Source organism: Cotesia typhae, unplaced genomic scaffold (genome assembly GCF_013202065.1).
Source record: "Cotesia typhae breed Kobodo isofemale line unplaced genomic scaffold, CoteBio_Ctyphae scaffold_91, whole genome shotgun sequence".
Lineage (NCBI taxonomy): Eukaryota > Metazoa > Arthropoda > Insecta > Hymenoptera > Braconidae > Cotesia > Cotesia typhae.
In genome coordinates, this window is record NW_027423781.1 from 2918317 (window position 1) to 2935054 (window position 16738).

Consider the following 16738-nt stretch of genomic DNA (forward strand, 5'->3'; position numbering starts at 1 on the left):
GTTACTGGGAATTGAAAATAAAAATACACATTTTTAATTAAGTATTAGTGCATCCTTGTTAGGTGAAATGAAAATCTCGTTAGCTCAATATTTTCCGTTATGTAACTAAATATCGAGTTGATAAAAAAAAAAAAAAAAGAGCTAGAAAAATGAATATTCAGTAGCTACTCCCCATTCAGAGTCTACCGTGACCGAGTTATTAAAAAAGAACCTAACATTGAAATAAAAGACCAAAAAAAAGTTCGCGTGACTGCGTGAAATGAATGAAAAATTATTATGGATTTTTTTCTCTCGAAAAAGTCACGCTAAAGAAAATAGTAATAAATATAGTAAAAATAAAAATGACTTTCCTGATGATAATGATATTGATATTCATCACAATAGTTATAATGATAGAGATATTGATATTCATGATATCGATATTTATAGTAATAATGACATTGATATTCATCATGATAATGGTAATGATGATGACGATGATATTGATATTTCTAATAACACTTACCATGATTTTGACATTAATATTCATGATGATGATAATGATAGTGATATTACTGGTTATATTTATAATGATTTTGATATTTTGATATTCATCATGATACTGATATTCATCATGATGATTATAATGATAGTGAAGATATTCATAATAATAATAATAATAATAATAATAATAATAATAATAATAATAATAATAATAATAATAATAATAATGATAGTAACGATATTTATATTCCTAGTGACATCATGATTTTCATATTTTTGTTTATGGTATCGATAATTATGATAATATTCTTCTTATCATTGTCGATATCAATATTAATAATGATATTCATGATATTGATGGTTACAGTGATTGATAATATCGATATTCATCAAGATACTGATAATTATGATTCTAATAAAAATATGCATGATGTTAATGATAATGTCAATATTCTAATTATTATTGATGATATTCATTTAATAATAATCATATTGATAGTGATATTAATGATATCTGTAATAATTATGATATTATTATTGCTGTTGGTATTGATAGTAATTATATTAATGATAATGATATTCATCATGCTCATGATAATGTTACTAACGCTGATAATGATAACAATACTAATTATGAAAATGATATTGATAATGATAATCATGATATAGATGTTGATATTTAAAAATGATGGTATTCATAATTGAATTTAATCTAATAATTCCAGTGATTATAACACAGTCATAGTATGCATTCTCGAACAATCATTCTGCGAATTAAATTCAAAACTTACATTTTGAAATAAATTGAATTGTCGAATAATATCACTACGTTCGTATTAATTAATAATCATATCAGTCTGTACATTGAATCGAGTGTGTAGTATTTAACAACAATAACAATAATATCCTCGAATAACTGAATCCCTACTACCCCGTCTACATCTGTCTGTCTTTATTGATCCACGAGACCACACCCACTACCCTTGCAAAAGCCACGCCCACGTATCACTATTTTAAAATTTTACTACCAATGTTAGTATCCGTCGTATTGGCAGACACACTTATTACTCATTAATGTATTAGATTGAGTTTTTTCGACTATTAGCTGCCACTTTATTTAGCTCTCTCATTTTACAGACTTTAAATTCTCAGTCAGAGTTGAATTTTTGCTTTTCTTCTCTACTTACGTCTAGATTTCTTCGTAAAACAATGCCAACAATTATTAGATACTTAATAGTATCGATTTTAAATAATGGATCAATAATTAGTTCACCGACGCTTCCGCTAGAGGGCGCCACTGACATGTTATAACCAGCGTCCAAATGAAACCGTTTTTTTTTCTGAAAGGTAGCTGGTGAAATTTAGAACTAAATTTTTGATTAGAGCCTTTAAAAAATTCAATGCATCGATAAATTATCCATGTATAAATAATTGAAGAGCTTGAATTGACGCTAATTGTATGATTAAGAAAATCGTGATAGGCTAATAGGTAATCATCTGGTCAGTAAAATTGAATACTTTCCCTTTGAAGAATTTATGTATCGTTACACAATGTCGTCATCTTACTTTTTCATTCATCGTGCATTATAATTTATAATTTGTAATATATTGAAAAAAAAAAAAAAAAAATGCTTTCACTCATTGATAACTCGTCTGTCCATGAATTTATTCATCTTCTTCGGAAGAGAATTAATTCTAACAGCCGATAAAAATAAGTGAAAGTACATTACATCTTACAAGTTTCTGTAAGTATATTATTATGAATTATAAATTATAATGTAGACTAAAGTCCAAAAAAATTCACTGTGCCGCTAATCAGGAAAACATTTTTCCATTTAAGCTTATGTAATTAACTATAATAATTAGCCTAATTTTTTAACCTCGTTACACATCATTATGCACAATAATTATAATTGTAATTATGCATGCATACTTATATTTGTTACGAATATAGAAAAAGTTATTTATTTAACTAACCATAAAATTTGTTTTTTTTTGTACATATTTCTAATATTAGTGTTGATTAAATATCGTGTCGTCTGAGGATAAATGATTTGAAATGTGTGGGGCTGGTTGACAAAACGAATTATTAGAACACAAAAGTAATAAAATAGACAGAAAAACAAATTGAAGAGATTAATTTATCACTAAACAAATCAATTCAATTGCGTTTGTTTCGGCTCTGATAAATGGCACTAAGGCGGGATGAAGGTAAAAATTCTTATGACAACGAAGATATGAAGTTTATTTAGTGGCTTAACAAAAGACACTTTAATGTGAAAAAAAATAAAAGGAAGGTATAAAGAAAAATTTCGTTGAGTATTAATATTATTATCATTATTGATATTATAATGAATATCGATTCGATTATCATTGTGAATGTCATCATAAATATCAATATCATTTTTGTGATAAAAATAATCAAAAATTTCAATGTCATTGTAAATATCATAAAAAATGTTATTATTATCATAAATATCATAAAAAAATATCATTGTTGTCATCATGAATATCATTATCACTGTGAATATCAATATCATCATGATCATAAAAATATCACTTTTGTCTAGGGGATTATCATTATCACTATGAATATAAATATAATATCAATATCATTGTGAATATCATTAGCAATATGAATATCAATATCATCATGAATATCACTATTATCATAAATATCGTCAAAATATCATTTTAATCTTCAAGATTACCATTTCCAGATAAATCTCAATATCACTATGAATACCATTATCACTGTGAATATCAATATCATCATTATCATAAAAATATTACTGTTGTCTAGAGGATTATCATCATCACCATAAATTTAAATATAATATCAATATCATTAACAATATGAATGTCAATATCATTGTGAATATCATTATCACTATAAATGTCAATAATATCATGAATATTATTATCATCATGAAAATGACTATTACGGCCATCAACAAAGTTTTCGATATCAATATTGTCATGAATAAAATTATCATCATCATTTTCTGTATTGATAAAATTATTATCATGTAAATTAATGTCACTATCAATGTCAATATCGTCATCAATATCACTAAGAATATTACCATAAATATCATCATAAATACCATTATTATTACTTCCATCTTTATTTCTTTAAACGTTCAATTCTGGTAAGCAATAAATAAAGAACTAATGACTTATCTAATCTCAGAGACATTGCAATGTAATCCGACCCTTCATAAATTTGAAACAATAGAAAAAAATAATAAAGATATAGAGACTAGGGTGGGTCAAAAAAATCGAATAATATATTTTTGATTTTATACTCTGAAAAATAGGTTCGTAGACACCTAAAAAGAATTCTCTCCAAGTATAAGCTCTTAATTATAACGGGAAGGTCCTCCGCTTTGCGGGTTTCTATTTTTTTCGAATAATCAGATAAAAAAATTTATATCTCGCTTCCAACTGCTTGGAAAAATATTCCGTGGCATAGATTTTGTGAGAAATTGAATGCTTTACAAAAAAGGTCTCTTATGACTTTTTCAAAAACTCAACCGATTAAAAGATATTCATAGTTGAAGTTTGGCTATTTTAAGGAAAATATTCGTTTTTATTATGAATTTATAAGTCGATGAAAAAAAATTATTTCGGATTGCGGAACTCATGATTTTGTAGGAAATTTACTGCTCTACAAAAATGGTCTCTTATGATTTTTTGATTAAGTGAAGCCGTTACGAGATATTCATCGTCAAACATTAACGAATATCAATATTTCCAGTTTTTGATCAATAATTCGATAAATTTTAATTTAAACTATGAGTTTCAGGAAAATTTACATAAATTTGAGTTTCGATCGATAAAGAAATGTTATAATAAGTTAGATAAAGAATTATTGGAATTATCATTGATTTTCCTTGGAGAAATGCCTCAAGAAAAGATTTCTTTCAAACGTCCTGGTGCTGTTCATCATGCTAGATGGATGGCTAAGGCCATTTATAGTTTGAAAATGTATCTATTCAGAGATGAATTCAAACTCTCTCAGAAAGAATTGCATGGTCTTCGTCATTTCTGTATTTTTATAGTCACATTGTATTTAAAAGCTTGGTTTTCATCAACTTCTGCAACAACTGCTGCTTATCATGACTTGCAGTTTATGAAAAATTTATTGGAGTACAAACATATCAATCCTTTGATTTCTTCAGCTACGTGTGAAAAAATGATTTCGCACTTATGGTATTTGAGTGATGAACTTGCCATTTTATCACTGTTTGACGATGGCGTTCCATTAGAAGTAAAAAAAGTATTGTTGAAGCTGTTAATACTCGTGAAGGTACAGATTCTAAAGCTAAAAGATTTGTAATTGCTAAAAAGATTTGAATTCATTGGCGCAGAGAACTCTGAGTGACTTTGTGTCTAAAAAGTCATTAAATCTTTTCAAAATCTTCGATCTACCGTATGACTTTCTTGATGTCGATGTTGAATTATGGCCTACTAATGAGAGTTATCTCGAAAATAAAGAATACTTTCAACAACTAAAAGTTGTCAATGATTCAGCAGAGCGAGCTGTTGCATTAGTCAGTGAATATAATCAATGCTTGACAAAAATGAAGAACAATTCCAGTACTTATTGCAAGTTGTCAAAGAACATCAAAAACATTCCCAAATTGTAATAAAAGAAATTATTTATAGTAATAGCGTACTGTTATGTTAAAAATATAGACAATTATATTGCAATTGATAATTCAATAAAAAATTTATCTATAAAAAAGTTAAATACTGGTTGTTTCTTACTTGATTCAATACTTTTCATATTAAATTTGACAAAGAAATATGTCATTCACTTCAAATTAAACTAATCATTGGCTATATGTCGAAAAAATGCTCTAATTTCTTGTTTTAATGCAATCAAACAAGCTCAAGACTGAAAACAATATTAAAAAAATTGTTTATAACATTTCTTTATCGATCGAAACTCAAATTTATGTAAATTTTCCTGAAACTCATAGTTTAAATTAAAATTTATCGAATTATTGATCAAAAACTGGAAATATTGATATTCGTTAATGTTTGACGATGAATATCTCGTAACGGCTTCACTTAATCAAAAATCATAAGAGACCATTTTTGTAGAGCAGTAAATTTCCTACAAAATCATGAGTTCCGCAATCCGAAATAATTTTTTTCATCGACTTATAAAATTCATAATAAAAACGAATATTTTCCTTAAAATAGCCAAACTTCAACTATGAATATCTTTTAATCGGTTGAGTTTTTGAAAAAGTCATAAGAGACCTTTTTTGTAAAGCATTCAATTTCTCACAAAATCTATGCCATGGAATATTTTTCCAAGCAGTTGGAAGCGAGATATAAATTTTTTTATCTGATTATTCGAAAAAAATAGAAACCCGCAAAGCGGAGGACCTTCCCGTTATAATTAAGAGCTTATACTTGGAGAGAATTCTTTTTAGGTGTCTACGAACCTATTTTTCAGAGTATAAAATCAAAAATAAATTATTCGATTTTTTTGACCCACCCTAATAGAGACAGTCTTTACTATTTCACAATGCAGATTAAAATAAAAAAATGTAAAAAATTCCCACGGAATATAAGATGCGAGTAATATTTAAAAATTTGATACGCTAGACAAAGTTAACAATAAATATAAGCAAGAAAAGAGGGGCAGTGCACAGAAAGAGGGCCTTATATTTTACTTTTACGTTACGTTAAGAGTAATATATAAGGTGAATGTGAACAACTCAGTTATTGCATCATTTGTCAGTCATTCTTAACAACGAATAATAGCATCACCAGCAACCGGGGACTCAATTAATGAAATAAAATCCGTTTTGTACATCTCTTGGTAAAACCGAGTAGACCGTTAACATCTTTTGTCTTTACTCTTTTGTCTTTATTGTATTTGCTCACTTTTTTCCTCGTTCTCTGGAAACATTATGCTGTTTTTATTTCCTTTTTTTTTTCTGTACACTTTAGACTACTGTACAGTAAGACCATTTTTTTATCCTCATTGCCCAAGGAATTACTTTAACACTTCCATCCTACATATCACATCCTTTTAATTCAACAAACAATGCTATTTTATTCAACCAGATGACTTATTCAGATTTTTATTTATTAATTGGTAATTGTAATTATAATTGGTTTATTTTTTTTTTTTTTGGCTCAATTCCTTCATCTAGCTTTACATTCAGAAAACATCAATAACGATCTACAACACGGCCTTGAGAAAATTAAGCCTTGGATGATGATGTTTTAAAATATATATCGTGAAAGGAGACCGAGGTACTTTGTGATTTTAATAGAGTATGAAGACACAATCAGATATATCATTGCAGCTAAATTATTATTTTTTTTTTTTAACTATTAAAAAGTTATGGACAATAAATAACGTCCAGTTTATAAAATTAAAAATGAATGCACTATTATACGGATAATTTATTAATCTATATTATTAAGGAGATCCAAGTACTCCCCTAGTGTAAAGAATGTCTACAAAAAAACGATACGTAGAAATATTTTTGGTATGCATCTTAAAATTAATTTTTTTTAACGCTGGCTCTAACATTAATGAATATTTATCCAATTTTAGGATTAAAAATTTTTAAATGTTTTTTATTTTAGAGATTAAGGGATCATCCTGGTTCCGGCGCTCGGAAAAAGCCATTTTTTATTATTTTTTTACTCAGAAACTATTATAGATATTTATGTAAAATTTATTCAGCTCAACAAATACACTTTTGAATAACACAAAAAAATTCTGACTTTATTTTTTTTTTAATTTTTTTATGAATAAACAACGGATGAACGGAGCTCTGACAAAACGTTGGTATAAAGCTGACGTACATGATAACTTGATAACGGCTCATCTAAAACACAAAATCCAAAATTATTTACCTTCAATATATAAGTAGTTATTGCACCAGCTACGGAGATTAGTATTTATTAATAAATAACAAACTGGCGAAGATTTAAAAAAAAAAAACTGAAAAATGAGGCTTTTTCTCACAGTTTTTGGGCCTAAAAAAATAGTGAAATTCAAAATTTTGATTTGGTTGTAGTTGATGCAATAGCTACTACTATGTAGAATGTGTCGTTTAAATTTCATTAAGATCGGGTCAGTGGTTCCGGAGATATCATGTACGTAAACCAGAAAAACATGGCTCTGAGATAACCGCGCTTAAAGTTTTTTTAATAAAAAAAAGAAAATAATCTTACCTAAAGTCAATCAGCAAGGCCGCAACATACAAAATCCCTTGAGTATTTTCAAAAATATTATTTTCTTCCGCTCGAACATCTACATAAACATCGTTAAATAATATAGTTACAGTGACCCGATCACCTAAAAATTTTAACACAATACTTTTAGATGTGTATTTTCGAAAAATGTAAAAAAAAAAATTTTTTTTTTTTCAAAAGTTACAAACCAGAATGACACCTTAATATAAAATTTTATTCCACTACGCTTTTTAATATTTCGGTCTTAAATCTTTAAGGACTTCGAAAGTTTAAGTGCTTTTAAATAAGATTACGCGTAACTTGAATTTATTTCAATTTGAATATATTATTATTCATTTAAGTTCTATAATATATATTTTTTTTAATTTTCTTTTAAGAAAAATAAAGAATCGAAAATTTATATTTGAAATTGTTCGCTCGGAAATATTAAAGAACAAACTAATAAAACAATACTATTAGATATATCTTCCGACATGAGACGTACATGATATCTCCGGAACCACTGACCTGATCTTAATGAAATTTAAACGACATATTCTACATAGTAGTAGCTATTGCATCAGCTACAACCAAATCACAATTTTGAATTTTAATATTTTTTTAGGCCCAAAAACTGTGAAAAAGAGCCTCATTTTTCAATTTTTTTTTTTTTTTAAACCTTCGCCAGTTTGTTATTTATTAATAAATATTAATCTTCGTAGTTGGGGCAATAACTACTTATACATTGAAGGTAAATAATTTTGGATTTTGTGTTTTAGATGAGCCGTTATTAAGTTATCATGTACGTCAGCTTTATACCAACTTTTTGTCAGAGCTCCGTTCATCCGTTGTTTATTCATAAAAAAAATAAAGTCAGAATTTTTTTGTGTTAATCAAGAGTGTATAGGTTGAGCTGAATAAATTTTACATAAATATCTATAATAGTTTCTGTGTAAAAAAATAATAAAAAATGTCTTTTTTTGAGTGCCGAAACCAGAATGATCCCTTAATCTCTAAAATAAAAAATATTTAAAAATTTTCAATCGTAAAATTGGATAAATATTCATTAATGTTAGAGCCAGCGAGAAAAAAACATTAATTTTTTTTTTTTTAGAAATAAATAAAAATAATAAATTATTATTTATTACCAGGCAAATTAAATCAAAAGAGAAAGTGAGTATTACTCTTGATGGAGGTCTCAAAAAAATAGAGGAGAATATTGTAATTAACGTATCTTTAAAAATGAATCCTATTGATCAATATATGACTTAATTTTATTTATTGCATGCAATAATATATAAACGAGGAGCAATATTGATGAGTTAACTGCACGTAATACCGATCCGATATATACGTAATAAAAATAAATGAACATCAGAATCTTCTATCCCACTCATTAGGAAATAATACGCAAATGGTTAGCTGCAATTTATTATATTCATTTAAAAATCTCCTTCGGTACATATCATCTATAATAATAATAATAATAATAATAATAATAATAATAATAATAATAATAATAATAATAATAATAATAATAATAATAATAAATAATAATAATAATAATAATAATAATAATAATAATAATAATAATAATAATAATAATTATTATTATTATTATTATTATTATTATTATTATTATTATTATTATCGACGGAACACCGTCGACAGAATGCTGATGAAGAGAGCCCTGCAGTCAGTGTGGATGAAGTTCGTTCAGCTCTAAATGGCAGCAAAAATTGGGCTGCCCCGGGACCAGACGGCATTAATGTCTTTTGGTGGAAGAAGTTTACTTCTACCCACCTCCATCTGGCCCGCATATTTACATCATACATTAGAACTGACGATCCGATTCCGGACTGGCTTGTAGAAGGGCGAACCGTACTGATACCTAAAAAAGGTGACTTGTCTGACCCTAAGAATTTCAGGCCTATCACCTGCTTGAATGCGGTTTATAAAATTTTTACAAAAATTTTAAATAACCGTATCTTGCAGCAGATAGAGCCTGTATGGCAACAGATATATGAACAACGTGGCAGTAAAGAGGCCTGTCAGGTTGCAAGGAGAACCTGATAGTGGATCGATGCGTCTTACAAGATGCGATCTACTATCAACGCAACCTGTCAATGGCTTGGATTGACTATCGCAAGGCATTTGACTCAACTCCACATGAGTTGATTTTATATCTACTCAAATGCCTGGGAGTCAATCCCGAAATAGTGGAATGTATTCGGCGTACAATGCAGCTCTGGCGAACGCGATTTCACATTGGAAGTGGAAACGCATTGCACGTAACCGGAGTTGTAGAGTACAAACGAGGGGTCTTCCAAGGCGATTCCTTGAGCCCTCTGCTGTTTTGCATTTCACTGCTGCCTATATCTGTTGTTCTCCGTAAAACTCATGGGTACTCTGTGGGGCCTCCGGGTGATCGAAACTATTCGATTACCCATCTGCTTTACATGGATGATCTGAAGTTGTATAGCGCTGATAAAGATCATCTACAAGCGGCCCTCAACATCGTAGCAGAGTACACACGAGATGTCGGAATGTCTTTTGGGTTGGACAAGTGTGCGGTCGTACATCTGGCGAGGGGTAAGTGCTCTGATACTGGTGATGATGTCGAATTAGTGGATGGGAGCGTCTTAAGCCAATTAGACGCCGGGGAGTTGTATAGATATCTAGGAATGGAAGAGCACCGCATGCATGCGGTCTCTGAAGTCCGAACAACTCTCCAGAGCGAGTATGTTAGGAGACTCCGGAAAATTTGGTCCTCCGAACTTTCCGGCAAAAACAAAGTCTCAGCTACTAACATGCTCGCTGTCCCAGTCTTACTATACTCTTTCGGTGTCCTGAAATGGACCCGAAAGGATTTACGAGATCTCGACATCAAAACCCGTAAGATCATTAATATGAATCGGAGCATGCACCCCAATTCATCAGTCGCCAGATTATACCTCTCCCGGTCCATCGGTGGGAGAGGTTTGCAGAGTTTGGAGCGGCTTCACGACCGTTTGGTCCTGGGTTTAACTCACGAAGTTGTCAATTTCACTGCAGACGAGGATGACTTTCTTATGCAAATTGTACATAAACATGAAAATGCGCATAAGGGGTCATTCTTGTATAAGGCAGCAATATATGCGGCAAGAACCCTTGGTCTTGGAGAAATAAACGCTCTTATGGAACTCCGAAAGGAGGAATTTAAGAGCGTCATCAGGAACGCCGAGGAAAAACTACTCCTTGGCGAACTGATGGACAAGTCCATGCACAGCGTGTTCTTTAAACACGTGCGTGATCATGGCTTGTCCATCCAGCTGACGTTTTCCTTCTTAAAGTCAGCGGGCCTGATGTCCGAGACTGAAGGGTTCATATTTGCCTGCCAAGATGGTGTCATTAACACTCTTGAGTACCGTAGCAAGGTGCTCCAGGTGCAGCTTCCGGACACGTCCTGTAGGAGGTGTAGACAACATCCGGAGACGCTTATGCACCTTTTGTCAGCATGTCCAGTGCTGGCGAGAGGTGCATATATCCAGCGTCACAATGCTGCCCTGAGAGTACTGTACTACTATCTTCGTCATTGCTACGGTATTGACGTGACACCAGTGCTGCCTTATTTGCCAGGAGATATTCCCCAGGTTGTTGAGAATGACAGTTGCAAAATTTATTGGAACATGCCATTTGCAACAACCCGGCGGATAGATCACAACAAACCTGATATTGTGCTCTTCGACAAGGCCACTCGTGACATTTATGTCATTGAGTTCTCGGCCCCGGCTGAATACAACATCTCAGCCAAAGAAGAGCACAAAAGACAAATATATCAGGATCTCCTGTTTGAAATTGGCAAACTTTACCCAGGTTACCGTGTCAAGCTTGTCGTCCTGATTGTTGGCGTCCTAGGAGGGATGAAACAGTCTTTTGTATCCTCACTTGCCAAAGTTCCAGCTTGCTCATCAAAAGCTGAGTTCTTGGCAGTTAGGATGCAGAAGGCTGTTTTACTTGGTTCTCTTCGTCTCTTAAGGGAAATGACTTTGGCCTGCTGCACTCACTAACCGCCATGTTGTGCGGAGTGGTGCAGCAGTAACGGATGGCGCTCAGGCTGGGCCCTCGGAGAGTCGGACTCCGGGGAAAACCCCCCCTGAGCAATTAATAACAAATAATAACAAATAATAATAATAATAATAATAATAATAATAATAATAATAAAAATAACTACATGTAGGATATTTAATCCTGAGATAGTGACGAAAGGCCAATTGTTCATTTTTGATTTCTTTTTATGAAGTACGATTAAGGTAATGGATAATAAGTTGAATTAAGAAAATAAATCTCTAGATAAAGATGACCGAACATGGATATTATTATTTGTTATGAAATTTTTAAACTTATATTTTTATTGTTTCTCTAATATAAATATAGTGCCTTTTAATTTCCACGTGTTTGCTATTGTAAATAAACTTTTATAATGATACAATTATTTTAACAAGCAATTGGCAGTCACTTCGTGACTGCCAAGATTTATACGGATTATGAATAAGAAAATTTTTGCTTAATTATTTTTGCAAAAATTAAAAATTTTTTATATTTATGACAAAGTTTGGGTACTTTTTAAATAAATTTTGAGAATAATAGTGCCATCACAGGATCAATTACAAATAATTTAATGGAAAAATGTGACCGAATAAATTTATAGAGCCAAAAAACTATGAAAAACTCCTTAAAAAAATTGACTACTAAAAAATATATAAAACCAAAAGGCACTTATTCTTAACAAGACCTTTCTGATGATACCAAATTAAACTATAAAAATTGATTTAAAAATTATAATATGCTCGTTACAAAATTTTTCTTACTCTCTTAATTATATAAATTAATTTTTGACGTATAACCACATTGACGTGTATAAATAAAAATAAATAAATAAACAAATTTTGTTTATCGCTAAATTCGAATCTAGATATAACTACGCCGAAAACATCATAATAAATTACACTGTACTTTCTTAAAAATTGACGTTTTTAAAAATATAAGCTCATCCTGATGTTACACTTATCAAGAGATTTCATCTGAGTACACACATGCATTTTTAGTATATATTTTTCATATATACATATATATAATATATATAAATATTTAAAATATATAAAAAATTGATGTGGGTACTCAAATGAAAGGTCTCAATGAGTGTAACGTCGGAGTGAGCTTATATCTTTAAAAATGTTAATATTTGACAAGATACATAGTCATTTCTTAATTAATGACATTTTTTAAAATATAAATTTATTTCGACATTACACTCATCAAGAGCTCTCATTTGAGTACCCACATGCATTTTTGATATATTTTTCATATATACATATATATAATATATATAAATATATAAAATATATAAAAAATTGATGTAGGTACTCAAATGAAAGGTCTTGATGTGTGTAATGTCGGGGTGAGCTTATATCTTTAAAAATGTCAATAGTTCACAAGAAACAAGGTCATTTCTTTTAAGAAATCTACCTCTCTAGATACATAATTATAATTATAGTAGTAGTATTTTTGAATACAGTCTAAATACTTACCATAATAAATTAACTGTTGCTGAAAATCATATGAAACATTAAAGAGACATTAATTCAGCTCAAAAAAAAATTTTTTTCCATTTTTCAACAAGATTTTTACTTTTATACATTCCCTAATTAATTGAAGAAAAAAAATTTTTTATCCGCCTTTCTGGTTCTGCAACGCTAACAGTACATTTTGAGATACGCCTTTTTGACTTTAGTAATGCAAATTAATCTAAATAAATTTATATTATAATTATAGTTATGTAACTTCAGTTAGGATACTTAATTAATTTATATTAATTTTTAAACACGTTTAAAAGTCGCGATTCGCGACACAAAGTTGTAAAATTTGTAAAATTAAATAAATAATTGTGATCTGAAACTACCTAAGTTTTATTAATAATAAAACGAAATAAGTAATGAAGATTGCGCTGAGACTGAGATTGATAAGTTCGTTGAATTTTTTACCTCACTGGTTTTAAATTCATATTAGATATGAGTAAACTTGGAACTATTTCAATTTGTGGATATTGATCAGACGTTTTTTTTTATATATTTATTATTCACCTGAAACTACTTCGCTCGCATATTGATTCAGTAAAACACAACTTTTCTTTTAATGTTTTGTAATGCGAGAGCATGGGAGATTTGGTTTAATTTAATATTAAATTAAATTAATTTTATTTTATTTAATTAGTTGTTAATTCTACTGATGTTATGATTTTTTTTTGTAATTAGAAAAAAGTTAAATTTTTTAAATATGGAAGATTTGTCGAAGAAATTTGTAGACAAAAAATTTGAAACTGAAGAAAAAATTAAATTTATTGGAGGAACAATTTTGAAAAAAAAAATTTACGAATGGAATTGGTAATTTCTTTACGTTATTTATGGCTTTAATTTGAGATTGTTTTATATTTTTTAAGTATACTTGTGTGTAGAAAATTTTATACTAGAAAAAAAAAAATAACTAAAAATTTACTAATTGTATAAAAAAAAATATTATTAATACTCTGAAAAAATTATTTCAAGAAAAAATATCTATTTTTATTCAACAATTAAAAAACATAAATTTTATTTGGTTTAATTCAACATTAAATTGAATTAATTCTATTTTATTTAATTAGTTAAGTTAATTTTACTCATTTTATGATTATTCTTTTATTTTAGTTAGAAGTAAGTTAAATTTTTTAAAAGAACTTTTTAGTTTATAATTTGTTGTTTTAAATTGGGTCAATTATTTGTTTCTGCGTAGATTGTTCATTTAAAAGTTTACAATAATGTGTATTGAAGTGAGGATTTTTTTTATATTCTCAACAAAAAAAAAACTTCGCGAAATGAATTATTTTTTTCTTTTTAACTAAATAAAAATAAAAAAATAATTGCTGTTTGTTTAAAAATTACGAAATGCGTATTTAGATATTTAAAAATTAATAAAACTTTTTTTCTTAGTTTGATATAAAAAATTTTTAATGTTTACAAAAAATTGCATCAATATTTTATTTTAATTTCTACAAGTAGCATTTTTTTAACAAATTCCCTCTATAATAATTTATTTGTTAATAAATCCTAAAAATTGCCATATAACAATTACTTTCAGTAACATTGAAGTAATTAATTTTAATTAATTAAACGTAGTAATGTTAATAAATTATTATTTTTTATTTTTCAACGTCAGAATTTATAAAAAAGACTTAAAACCAAAATAATCTTTATGAAAATTTGGTTCAATGTTCCAAAAGCTAAATTTTTTTAAAAATATAATTAATAATTACAAAGTTATATTTGTGATAACTTGTTTGAATTATTTATTAGTAATTTTGCAAGTAAAAATTGTACAAGCTCATAAAAGTTTATTTTAGTGTATTGACCAATTATTATTGTTATTAAATTTTTAGAAGTAATAATTTTTTTATTAAAAGTGAGATTAAGTGAAACTTTTTAAATAATTTATTCCATTAAACCAAATTTTAAATAATTATTTCAAAAATCTTAATTTGAATAATAAAGCAACAAGTTTCGTATAAAAGATATAGTCTCACTGTGGGACTGTTAATGTTAATTATTCAATTTATTTAAAAACGATGAGAAATCTGGAGAAGATAAGTTAGAGAAGCATAAATGGTAAGGAATAATGTAATTATTCAAAAAGAAAATATTTTATTGAGAAAGTAAATTTATAATTCAAATTTATTAAATGTAAATGTAACTTTATCCAAATTCAAATGTAGCCGTAATAATTTATAATCTTTTAGACCCAAACATTCATATTTTCTTTTTCTTACTAAAGTACTAAAATCACTCCGTTATTTTTGACTCGTACGGTTAAATAAAAAAAATTTGTCAACAGCAAGTTGACATTTTTAAAGAAATAAGCTCACCCTGAAATTACACTCATCGAGACCTTTTATTTGAGTACCCACATCAATTTTTCATATATATTTTATATATTTATATATATTATATATTTGTATATATGAAAAATATATCAAAAATGCATGTGGGTATTCAAATGAGAGCTCTTGATGAATGTAAGATCGAAATAAATTTATATTTTAAAAAATGTCATTAATTAAGAAATGACCATGTATCTTGTCAACTATCGACATTTTTAAGAATTTAAGCTCACTCCGATATTACACTCATCGAGACCTTTCATTTGAGTACCCACATCAATTTTTCATATATTTTATATATTTATATATATTATATATATGTATATATGAAAAATATATCAAAAATGCATGTGGGTACTCAGATGAAAGCTCTCGATAAGTGTAACATCGGAATGAGCTTGTTTCTTTAAAAATGTTAATAATTAAGAAATTACCTTGTATCTTGTCAAATATTAACATTTTTAAAGATATAAGCTCATCCCGATATTGCATTCATCAAGACCTTTCATTTGAGTACCCACATCAATTTTTCATATATTTTATATATTTATATATATTATATATATGTATATATGAAAAATATATCAAAAATGCATGTGGGTACTCAGATGAAAGCTCTTGATGAGTGTAACATCAGGATGAGCTTATATTTTTAAAAACGTCAATTTTTAAGAAAGTACAGTGTAATTTATTATGATGTTTTCAGCGTAGTTATATCTAGATTCGAATTTAGCAATAAACAAAATTTGTTTATTTATTTATTTTTATTTGTACACGTCAATGTGGTTATAGGTCAAAAATTAATTTATATAATTAAGAGAGTAAGAAAAATTTAGTAACGAGTATATCTTTATCATAAATTGGGTTTGATATTTTTTAGCGAAAGTTATTAATGATTTCAATAATTGAGAGAGAAAGGAAAATTTTGTAACGAGCATATTATAATTTTTAAATCAATTTTCATCGTTTAATTTGGTATCATCAGAAAGGTCTTGATAAGAATCAGTGCCTTTTGATTTTATATATTCTTTAGTAGTCAATTTTTTGGAGGCGGTTTTAATAGTTTTTTGGTTCTATAAATTTATTCGGTCA